A 12,277-nucleotide genomic window follows, 5' to 3' on the forward strand; every position below is an offset into this window, starting at 1 on the left:
CCTGGGGCCTGTGGGGCACACATGACCCCCCTCCCCTTCCTCAGCTGCTCACAACTCATCGTTTCACGTGTGGGGCTCCATCCCTGCCTGGCTTCTGGGGTCCCGCGGGGTCGGGGCCGGGTCTGGAGAGGTGAGTGTCATATGCAGCACACACCGCTCAAAGATAGGGGCCTTAGCCACCTGGAGACTCCAGTGCACTGGGCAGACGGGACCAGACCTGCGTCCCGGCTCCTCCTGGCGAGACCAAGCCAGGCCTAGCCTGACCACGACTGTGGACACAGAACAGCCCACCCCACTCTCACCGGGCCCGGGTTCCACTCTCAGGGACGGAAACCTTGGTTTGCAGCTTCTTGAGCCACATCAAAGCGGGAATGTCCCTGACGCTTAACACACCAGGTCTTATTAGTAACCAACACCTTAATAAGAAATGATGGGAATCCCGGGCTCCTTGGGCTGAAGGAGACCCAAGCACTCAGCCTGGATCGTTCGCCAGTGTTTACCCTCAAGGAGGCCAGAGAGAGAGACCGCAGAGCTGGGACCCAGCTGGTCCCAGCCCCAGGATGGTGCCCTCGGCCTTGCTGGAGGGGAGAGCCGGAGAGCTGGGTTCCTGGGCTTGTGACAGGGTGATGGGCTTCGGGTGCTGGGGCCCACCTTCACTTCTGCCACAGTTGCACCTGGAAGCCAACAATGGGCATGTTACCCTAGATAAAGGGAACCTCACAATGCAGGGGATCAAAATTATGCTCAGTGGACGGAGCCAGACACACAAGGCCACGCACTGCATGGCTCCATCTGCACGAGCTATGCCAAGTGGCAAAGCCACAGGCACAGAAAGCAGAGTAGTGGTTGCCGGGGCTGGTGCGGGGTGCTGCGGAGTACAGGCTTTCTGTTTGCGGTGATGGCACGTCAAGTCTGGGACTAGAACAGACGTGATGGTAGCACAACTTCATGAATGTACTGGGTTGGCCAAAAAGTTCTTTCGGTTTTAAAGTAAAAGTAAAAGGCACATTTTTCATTTTCACCAAGAACTTTATTGAACAACGTATTCACCATTTTGTTCCACTACCTTCTGCCATTTTCCAGGCAACTTCATAATTCCATCTTCCCAGAACTTTATCTTTTTTAGCAAAGAACTGTTCCAGGTGCCTTTTACAGTCTTCCAGAGAATTGACATTTTTTCCATTAAGAGAATTTTGTAAAGACCTAAATAAATGGAAATCTGAAGGTGCAATGTCTGGTGAATACGGCAGATGAATCAGAACTTCCCAGCCAATCTAACAGTTTTTGCCTGGTCATCAAAGAAACATGCGATCTTGTGTTATCCTGATGGAAGATTGTCGTTTTCTGCTAATTCTAGATGCTTTTTGTCAAGTGCTGCTTTCAGTTGGTCTAATTGGGAGCAGTACTTGTTGGAATTAATCGTTTGGTTTTCCAGAAGGAGCTCATAGTAGAGGACTCCATTCCGATCCCACCGTATACACATCAGCTTCTTTGGATGAAGACGAGCCTTTGATGTGGGTGGTGGTGGTTCATTTCGCTTGCCCCACAAGCACTTCCTTTCCACATCATTGTACATTATCCACTTTTCATCGCCCGTCACAATTTGTTTTATTTTGTTTTTATTTATTTATTTATGTATTTATTTATTTTTGGCTGCATTGGGTCTTCGTTGCTGCTCGTGGGCTTTCTCTAGTTTCGACGAGCGGGGGCTACTCTTCGTTGCGGAGCACGGGCTCTAGGCACGTGGGCTTCAGTAGCTGTGGCACGTGGGCTTCAGTAGCTGTGGCACATGGGCTCAGTAGTTGTGGCTCACGGGCTCTAGAGCGCAGGCTCAGTAGTTGTGGCTCGTGGGCTCTAGAGCGCAGGCTCAGTAATTGAGGCACACAGGCTTAGTTGCTCCACGGCATGTGGGATCTTCCCGGACCAGGGCTCGAACCCTTATCCCCTGCATTGGCAGGTGGATTCTTAACCACTGCGCCACCAGGGAAGTCCCCACAATTTGTTTTAAAAACGAATGTTTTCGTTACATTTAAGTAGAGAATCGCATGGGGAAATACGTTCAAGAAGTTTTTTTTGCCACGTATGTGGAACCCAAACATCAAAGCGATTAACATAACCAAGCTGGTACAAATGATTTTCAACACTTGATTTGCATATTTTGAGTATGTCAGCTGTCTCCCTCGTGGTATAATATTGACTGTTCTCAATTAATGTCTCGATTTGATTGCTATCAAGTTCAACTGGTCTACCCGACCATGGAGCTTCGTCCAGTGCGAAGTCTCCAGCACGAAACTTCTCAAACCACTTTTGACACATTCGATCCATCACAGCACCTTCTCCATACACTGCACAAATCTTGTTTTGCGTTTCGGTTGCATTTCTTGAAATAATAAAGCATAATATGCCAAAAATGTTGCTTTTTTCTTCCACGTTCAATTACACAAAAATTCATCAATTTTGATAAGGTTTTTTAAAATGCATGCTGGTATGACAGCTGTCACGTACAGTCTAACAAAGTTGTTTCGAATAAAGTTAAAGACAACTAAGCGCTGCTAGAGCCATCTTTCAGGAAAAAAACGAACAAACCTTTTGGCCAACCAAATTCTTAATGCCACTGAACCACGTACTTTAAAATGGTAGCTTTTATGTTGTGTGCGTTGTGTGTTATGTGCGTTTTACCACAATAAAAAAGGAAAACAAATGTAAGGGATTGATGCTAACGATCCTTAGTGTCCCATAGGAATTCATTAGGGAACTGACCCATCTAAGCGGTCCAGACCAGGCCCCTTGTCTGTCCTGTACCATCTTGGAACCACGCGGCGTAGCTGTCCCAGCCCTTTCCTATCCTGTGGATAAAGTTGTAGGCAGAAACTTACCGGTTAAATTTCCCGAGGTGCCAGTCATTGTAACACACAAGTGCCCTTTCTACGTCTGGTGTGGAGGACACGGACCACATTCCCTTCCAGCAGCGATGCAGGAGTGGATCAGAAGCCTGCATCTCTCGTGTGTGGCTCCGGCGTTTCCTGACTCAGGGAGCCCCGTCCAGCGTCTCCAGGTCAGTCGGTCTGAGTCCCAGAGCGTGGATGAACCATGGTCTCCGAGCTGGGGAGGAGCCCCTGGGTCCCCACATCACCAGGGAGCATGAAGAGCTCCGAGGGTCCCTTTCCAGAGGCCCCACTTCTCCAGATGCTTCTCCCTGTGAGGAAGGAAGGCCCCTCCCCTGTCCGAAGTCCACCTCAGGCCTGGACCTGAGCTTGGGAGACTATTCATGGCCAGGCCTGGACCGTGTGCCCTGGGGCCCAGGCTCTGGGCATGTTGGTTGTTGGGATGTTCTGAATTCAGTGAGTGGGGCTGGGGGAGGGGTGACCTAGACTGTTCCCCTTGTGTCCCCAATATGCATCGAAGACCAGAGCGGCCGTGGAGTCTCATGAGAGCAAAGCAAAGACATTGATAAGAAATATTAAATGCCAAAAATACCTTTTTAGATATATGCAGCAATTCTCTTTTTTTGCTAACCTCAGGACTCACCCTGGATGGCCTGTCATTAGGTGGAAAGAGAAAGCCCCTTCACAGAGCTGAAACAGTGACGGTGACAATGACACCGATTTCTGTGAAATCGGACTGGAGTGTCTTCTGGAACTATCCCAGTTTTCAAGATACATTGGATAAAACCCAGATGAAACTTCTGCACAGTCTCTTTCACCATGGATGAGCATTAATCAGTGAGGTAGTTAAAACCCATTTTATTAAATCATTTCAAGAACTGCTCTAATTTTGATCAGTCCTCATCTTACTTCAGCTTCTCAAATGCTTAATATTTCCCACTCCCAACAACGAAAAGTAAATATGACACGTGAGCTGTCAGAGTGATTGTTTTTAAGCAGTATATATGCCTTTCTCTTTAAATTCATTAAGAAAATCCGATTGTGATGTTTAACAAAAATGAATGGAATTATTTCTGATTTTTATACTTGATTCCCATTTAATTAATCTCAAAAGCCGAGAAACACACATCAGTACACACATTCACACACATTTACCAAAGGAATACCGGTGCTTCCTATCCAGCCCCTTGCTTCCTAAGTGCCTTATCATGCTGGGTACATGCTACACTGTATTATTATAAATCAAGTACTGTTAAAGAGCATATCTATTTATTTTCTTGGTCGTGAAACACATTGTAAAATAGATACATTAATTACTTTAGAGCTTTAGTTTAATTTTGACTGCTTTTAGTAATCTGTCTTACAAAATGCATTCCTTGATTTAATTCTAAGTGGATTCTATAAAATTCCTGGAAACGCATATTAGCATTTGAATTGTAAAACGAAGTCGCCTTCTGACAGGAGCGTGTCTCTTTGGCTGACAGGTTTGACAAGGAGGACAGGCTCTACAAATCAGATTCTATGCCATATTTTTGCATAAACTGAATAAACTAAATCTGCGGCTCTAAGAGTTTGACAAAAAAATTTATTTAAAGAAGTGATAAAAACTTTCATTTTAAAAACATTTTATTGGCAAAGGTATAAATGAATGAACAATATTTTATGCCCCTTAGCCCTTGAGTTAAACTTGGTGCCTCTAAGTGAAAGAATATTAGACATCAATCTCAGGAAAGTACTTCTCTGCCCAGACCACACCACCTTGATGACTGTCACTTTATAATCAGTCTTGAAGTTGCCGGTGTGAGTCATCTAACTTTGTTCTTTTTTCAAGATATTTTCTTTTTGGCTCTTCTAACTCATTTGCAGTTATATATAAATTCTGAGGGAATTCCAGTGGTTAGGACTCCGCGCTTTCACTGCCGAGGGTGCCAGTTCAATTCCTGGTTGGGGAACTAAGATCCCGCAAGCCACACGGCCAAGAAAAAACACAAGTGAAATCAGTTTGTCAATTTCCCTTTTTAAAAAAAGCCCCTCGGGGTTTTGAATCAGCTTTCGCTGTGTAACATCGCTTACTCATTTCACTGTGCTTCTGTGCACCAGCTGGCAGCCGGCTGACCCAGCTACGCTTGGACTGGAGGCTCCCCGGTCACCCAGAGTCCAGGATGAGGAAGGTTCCTCTCGGTGACGTGTGTGGGCCATGGGGAGGGGGCCAAGTCCCGGGCCCAGCCCCACAACGGCATCTAAGGCCTCTTAGGGCAGCTCTGCTGACATCCTAGTGGCCTACGCAAGTCACATGGTTGAGCCCAGCGTCAGCGGATCTAGAAATAAACCGCTCCAGCGGGAGAAGAGGCACGAGCCGTGACTTTTGGGCAGCGATCGGATCCACCACGCCTTTCTTGCAGACTCTGTTGGGGTCATAAAAGATCCTCGTGAAAGCCAGGTGATTTCCAGCATGGGGCTTTCCTCACCGTGAAGGCAGAGCTCGTTGAAGGGTCAGCCGGCCAGCCGTCGGTCATCACATGTAATTGTCAGGGGGGTTCACTATGCGACTTTGGCACGTCACTGGGAAGGGTCAGAGCTGCCGCGCTGCAGTGACACAGCCCCTTCCATTCCCACCACCACTGATGGGAACACGGCCCTCGGCACTGACATCTGCAGAAACGAGCCTTGTCTCAATCCGGCCAGCAGTCCTTCCCGGGCCCCATTCCTTACTTTAAAAGACGCGTTTCCGGGCTTTCCTGGTGGCACAGTGGTTAAGAATCCGCCTGCCAATGCAGGGGACACGGGTTCGAGCCCTGGTCGGGAAGATCCCACATGACGCGGAGCAACTGAGCCCGTGCGCCACAACTACTGAGCCTGCGCTCTAGAGACCACGAGCCACAACTACTGAAGCCCGCGCGCCTAGAGCCTGTGCTCCGCAACAAGAGAAGCCACCGCAATGAGAAGCCCGCACACCACAACAAAAAGTAGCCCCCTGATCGCCGCAACTAGAGAAAGCTGTGCACAGCAACGAAGACCCAACGCAGCCAAAAATAAATAAATAAATTTATTTTAAAAAGGAATGAATATTAAAAGATGCATCTCCAACAGAAGTGTACTTTTCATGGCTGAGAATTATTCCTCCAAATGTGTCATATATTTGTGTTTTGCTCAATTGTGAACTGATAATCATAGTGATAAATAAATCCAGAAGAATTATTTTTAACACTTAGAGCATCGCAGGAAATAAAACAAAATTTCGATTTATTTACACGTTTTTGTTGTAGAGAAGTATGTTGTAGAGTGATCCATAAAACTTTCAAATGTAAAAATATTATTTTAGGATAAATAACCTGGCAGCAGTCAAAGGAAAAGATGATTTCTGTGGGTAACAGAAAGAGGTGTCTAAGCATTAGAGGTTCATCATGTACTGTTTGTAATGGATCGTGTTGGATATCAAATTGATATGGTATTTATATTCCATCTGGTTACATTTTAAAGTGATATGACAGTTTTATTTTTAAGTGTCAATATTTACAGTATGCCAGAAATTGTATTCTTTTGTAGCTATTTAAACTTATGAAATATTTTAGGTGTCAACTTAATGTGTGAGGGAGATAAAACATATTTTAAATTACTTTAGAGAGTATGTGAACAAAACTGGGGACCAGCAATGCCAAGTGCATCAGTGAACTTCACAGTCAGAAGAAACCAAGAGATCAGCTGTGGAACCCTTGGTGTGACGGCCCCCCTGCGCCTGTTGGGAGGTGGCTGGTGTCGAGGTTGGGACCAAGCTGCGCGGGTTCAAAGCCGGGCTCTGTGCTCATGGGCTGTGTGGTCCCCTGCCTGTTTCCCATCTATAGCCTGAGGACTGAATGAGGAAATACATGTGCGGTGCTGAGAACAGGCACTTGGGCCGGAGGAAGCTCACGATGCCAGTATTCACGCTCCTGCACGATCCTGGGGGGCAGGAGGTTATTCCTCTCCCGGAGCCACTCTCAGCTCTGCTTTTTCAAGAAACACAGAACGAGACTCTTCGCTTCTCAACTTGAGAGCCCAGTAAGAGGATGGAAGCAGCAGCCCCCTCCACCCCAGACTGATTCACGGCGTTCTCTGCTGTGACTGCACTGGATCCGGATGTGTCCCGGTTCTGATCGCCCCCTGTGTGCACGGCCATGGGGAAAGGACAGGATCTTGAGACAGAGGACCTCGGGTGGGTGTTGGGGCGCCATTACAGAGCGCCCGCTGGAGTACCAGGCCCCACAGTAGGAGCGAGATGTGTGTACCCTCACTGCTGACCACACCCAGCCCGGGTTGTCCCAGTGAGGACGGCACGCTAACCCCAGCAGGTGCGGGGGACACAGGACCCATCCCAGAGCAGCGAGGCCCCACCCCCTGCCTCTTCAGAGAAGTGAGGCCATCTAGCTTCACCAGGATGGTGTTTATGGGACAGAAACCCAAGCACAGCATAAGTGCTAGCTGCCCTTCCTGTCTTCCTCAACGCCCCTCGCGTGGTGCCATTCAGAAAGGCAGGTGACGTTCTAGGTGTGGGCAGAAGACAAGCATGTTGGCCTCTGACTCCCTCCATTGTGGACACCTGGGTTTACCTCTGGGTTTGCTCTCCGAACAGCCCTCAGCCCTAGGCTCAGGGCATCGTGAGGACAAGCGATGAAGGCAGCCAGGGTGGCCCGGTCCAGGGCAGGGACGGAAGGGCAGGGCTGTTCTGGAGGATGCAGGCCACACCTGGCTGTGTCTCTATCCCGCGAGCAACAGGATGGCGGGGACGTTTTTCAAGAAGTGACAGCACCTAACGTGCTTTGAAAAGAGAGGCGAGTAGACCAGAGCAGGCCAAGGGGAGCCAGCTGCGGCAGGTAGGGCAGGGGCCTTGTGGGGAGCTGCATGCTCCAAGGCGCTGAAGAGGTAACATCCACAGTCATGGGGAAGGGTTGGCAGGTGATGGAGAGGGACTTACATAAAATATTAAGGGAACTTCCTGGCGGTCTGGTGGTTAGGACTTGGTGCTTTCACTGCCACAGCCCGGGTTCGATCCCTGGTTGGGGAACTAAGATCCCGCAAGCCGTGCCGTGTGCCCAAAAAAACAAAAAAAGAAAGAAAAAAGATAAGGACTCCCTTTTTATTGACATTATCAGAGGTTTAAAAATTTAATAATTATTCCTTAATATCATCAAATATCGAGTCAGAATTCAAATTTTCCTAATAGTCTCAGGATTTTTTTCTAGTTTTTAAAAAATCAGTTCCAAATAAGGGGCACACTTATGGTGTCTTCTGATGAAAAGAAGTTCTTAATTTAATGAAGTTCAATTTTTCTTCATGGTAGTGTTCTTTTGCCTCAGTTAAGAAATCTTTCCCTACCTCAACGTCATGAAAACAGTCTCCTATATTGTCTTTTTTGTCTTTTTTTTTTTTTTTTTTTGGCTGCGTTGGGTCTTCGTTGCTGCGTGCAAGCTTTCTCTAGTTGCGGCGAGCGGGGGCTACTCTTTGTTGGGGTGCGTGGGCTTCTCATTGTGGTGGCTTCTCGTTGTGGAGCACGGGCTCTAGGCACACGGGCTTCAGTAGTTGTGGCACACGGGCTCAGTAGTTGTGGCATGTGGGCTCAATAGTTGTGGCTCGTGGCTCTAGAGCCCTAGACTCAGTAGTTGTGGCGCACGGGCTTAGTTGCTCTGCGGCATGTGGGATCTTCCCGGACCAGGGATCAAACCCGTGTCCCCTGCATTGGCAGGCGGATTCTTAACCACTGCGCCACCAGGGAAGCCCTCCTGTATTGTCTTATAAAGTTGTTATAGTTTTACCTTTCACGTTTAGTCTAGAATCCCCCTGGAATTGAGTTTTGATGCATTTTTCCCATATGGATACCTAATTGTCCCAGCACTACTTAGGAGAAAGCCCATCCTTTCCCCACTGCTCTGAGGTGCTTCTTCATAAGTCAAGTGGCTGCGTATGTGGGGTCACTTTCCGGCCTCTCTCTTCTCTTCCATTGGTCTCTGTCTACTGACAGGCAATGCCATTCTGTCTTAATTACTATGGCTTCATAATAAGTCCTGATCTGGCAGCGCAAGCTGTGCCACCTGGTTCTTCTTCTCAAGAGCGTCTTAGCTGCTTTTGCCCTTTGTATTTCCATACAAATTGTAAAATACGCTTGTCAAATCCCATCCCCTGCAACCACCCCGCAAAAACAAACAAACAAACGTATTGGGATTGCATTGAATCTATAGATCAATTTGGGGACAAGTGAATTCTTTACACTAGTGAGTTCAGGAACATGCTCTCTTCCTCCATTTATTTAGGTCTCATTAAATTTCTCGGTAATGCCTTATAGATTTCTGTTTTATAGATTTCTGATGTGTTTTGCACATCTTTTATTACATGAATTCTTAGATTTTTGATGTTTTACTCTTTACATTTAATTTTTAATTGTCACTAGTATATAGAATTATGGTTAATTTAAAAATATTGACCTTATAGACAAAAACCTTGCTAAATGATAGTTCATCGGTAAATTATTTCAAAGAAACATCATGCTAGATGATAAAAATGACAGTAGAAAGGAATCATTGTGGAGAGTTAAAAATGAATACTTGTTTACACTTTATATGCTTTATTCCTTTCATAAATAGTATAATGTTTGCTTAATGGTTTCTCCCTATATGAAAAATAGCCTTTATTTATTTCTTTTGACCCCAGGAAATGCTACAAGTTGCATACACCACATCCACATTCACCCCCAAGAACTTTGAGGAACATATATTTGGATGAGTTTGTAACTCTTGACCTTACAGCATAAACAAGTTCTTTGTGGAGTTGGCACGTGCTTGGTGGGGGTGGGATGGTCCTCACCCTGTGCTCCAGAAACCTGGGCTGTCCCCAGGCTGGGAACAGGGGAGGCAAGGCCACCCACACCTTGCAGGTGGGACCCCAGTTCCTTCAAAGAGGAAATGGATCTTGAGTTAAGTTTAAGGGTCATCAAGTAAGTGTGCCAGCCTGAAAGGTGGAGATCAATGCCTTTGTGGAAAATGCAGCAGTTTGAATAGAAACAGTTCATAAAACCGAAAAAGACTTATCCCTGTCTGGAAAAGCAGAAGGTGTAGCCAGTATTCTGACGCGCTCACAGAGGACGGAATGTGACGTGCAGGCCCCTCTACCCCATCCCGCTAGGGGCCAGGCCATCAGGCCGGTAGAGGATGGTGGTGGCAGATCTGAAAGACGTGGCTGTCACCATGTCACCACAACACCACATGGTCACCTCCTTGGCCTTTCTGACGGCTCACCTCCAGGCTCTGTGGGGTGGATGGAGCTGGGGGCTGGGGGGTGGACAGGGGTCTGGATGGCTCCCGTCACTGCCAACCCTCTCTCCTCTGGTCGGATGATGAGGATGTCTTTTGGCTACTTCTGTTGCCCCCTAATAAAGGCAGCAGTCGTGAGAATACAGTCTGCACAGGATACTAACACCGCGTAACACCTTGGGATGCTGTGTGTAAAGGCACGTGCCAAATGTCACCTGAGTCACCGAGCAACTCAGCTGCTAACGTAGTTCTTCCAGGAGAACACGGCATCCCCGGGGTGTTTCAGCTCTTCTTTTCAGATTACCAACAGTTCGCTTTTGATGGGTAATCCCATGAGATATCCAAAGTGTACATTTAATATTTCAATGACAGACGAAGGAAACAAACAAACAAACAGGTGGCGCTTTCCCAGTGCACATCTGTTGCTGATATTTTTTTCTGACGGTCCCTGATGGTGGCAATGAAACTGTCTACTGGAGCACTGGCGGTGGAGAGGGGTGGGATTCACAGAGAACATGGAAAGTACAGGGGTCGCTGGTTGAGCTACAGCCCTTGTGCGTGAACCTGAGGGCGACCACACAGGTGAGTCTCCTCACTCACATAGCTTCAGAGGTAAGTGACCTTTGTTGGGAGGTTGGATTGTGTTGTAACTCCCTGGAAAGCAGCTTCGAACGTCCTAGGAACTGTTTTTTAGAGGTTTAAGCCTGGGACCTGACTTCTCCAGGCAGGAAAGAGACATTTCTTGCAAGGTGCATTGGCATTAATCTAATAATTCTGTCCTAGGGTGTGTGTGTCTGTTTGGGGGTATGGTTCTGGCACACGAGAGTGTTTTGGTTTTTTTTCTTTTGAAGTATTATTAACCTGTTTGTTTTGAGATAATTGTAGATTTACATGCAGTTAAGTAAGAAATAAAATGGAGGGATCCCAGGTACCCTTTATCCAGTCTCCCCAATGGCAATATCTTGGAAAACTACCATACAATATCACAACCAGGATATTAACATTGATAAGGTCGGGACTTCCCTGGTGGCGCAGTGGTTAAGAATCCACCTGCCAATGCAGGGGATGTGGGTTGGATCTCTGGTCCGGGAAGATCCCACATGCCGTGGAGCAACTAAGCCCGTGCGCCACAACTACTAAGCCTGCGCTCTAGAGCCCGTGAGCCGCAACTACTGAGCCCGCAAGCTGCAACTACTGAAGCCTGCGTGCCTAGAGCCTGTGCTCCATGACAAGAGAAACCACAACAATAAGAAGTCCACGGACCGCAACGAAGAGTAGCCCCCGCTCGCCGCAACTAGAGAAAGCCAGCGCACAGCAACGAAGACCCAATGCAGCCCAAAATCAATCAATCAATCAATAAAAATTGAAAAAAACACACACAACATTGATAAGGTCAAGATACAGAACTTTTCTACCACCAGGAGGGTCCTTCATGGCATCTTTTCATAGCCCACCATCTTCCCTCCCATCCACCCCCTTTCAGCCTCTGGCAGCCACTAATCTCTTCTTCATTTCTATTACTTTGGCATTTCAGGAGTGGTATATAAATGCAATCATACAATATGTAACCTTTTGGAATTGGCTTTTTCTCCCTCTGCATAATTCTTGAGATTCATCCAAGTGGTTGTGTATTTCAATAGTTTGCTCCTTTATACTGCTGAGGAGTATTCCATGGTGTGGACCAACCACAGTTGGTTTAACCATTTACCCACTGAAGGACATTTGGGTTGTTTCCAGTTTGGGGTTATACAAATAAAGCTGCTATAAATATTCATGTACAGATTTATGTGTAAACACGAGTCGTCACTTCTCTGGGAGAAATGCCCAAGAGTACGATTGCTGGGTCATGTGGTAGCTATATGTTTGGTGTTTTGAGAAACTGCCAAACTGTTTTCCCTAAAGGCTGTACCATTGGACGTTCCCACCAGCAAAGCAAGAGTGATCTAGTTTCTCCACATTCTCCTTAGCTTTGTTGCTGTCAATATTTTTTATTTTAGCCATTCTGATAGGTATGTGTTGTTATCTTATTGTGGTTTGAGTTTGCGTTTCTCTAATGATCAGTGATGTTGAACATCTTTTCATGTGCCTGTTTGCCATTGGCCTCTTCTCTAT

The sequence above is a fragment of the Balaenoptera ricei genome, chromosome 17, assembly GCF_028023285.1.
Source record: "Balaenoptera ricei isolate mBalRic1 chromosome 17, mBalRic1.hap2, whole genome shotgun sequence".
In the NCBI taxonomy this organism is placed as follows: Eukaryota; Metazoa; Chordata; class Mammalia; order Artiodactyla; family Balaenopteridae; genus Balaenoptera; species Balaenoptera ricei.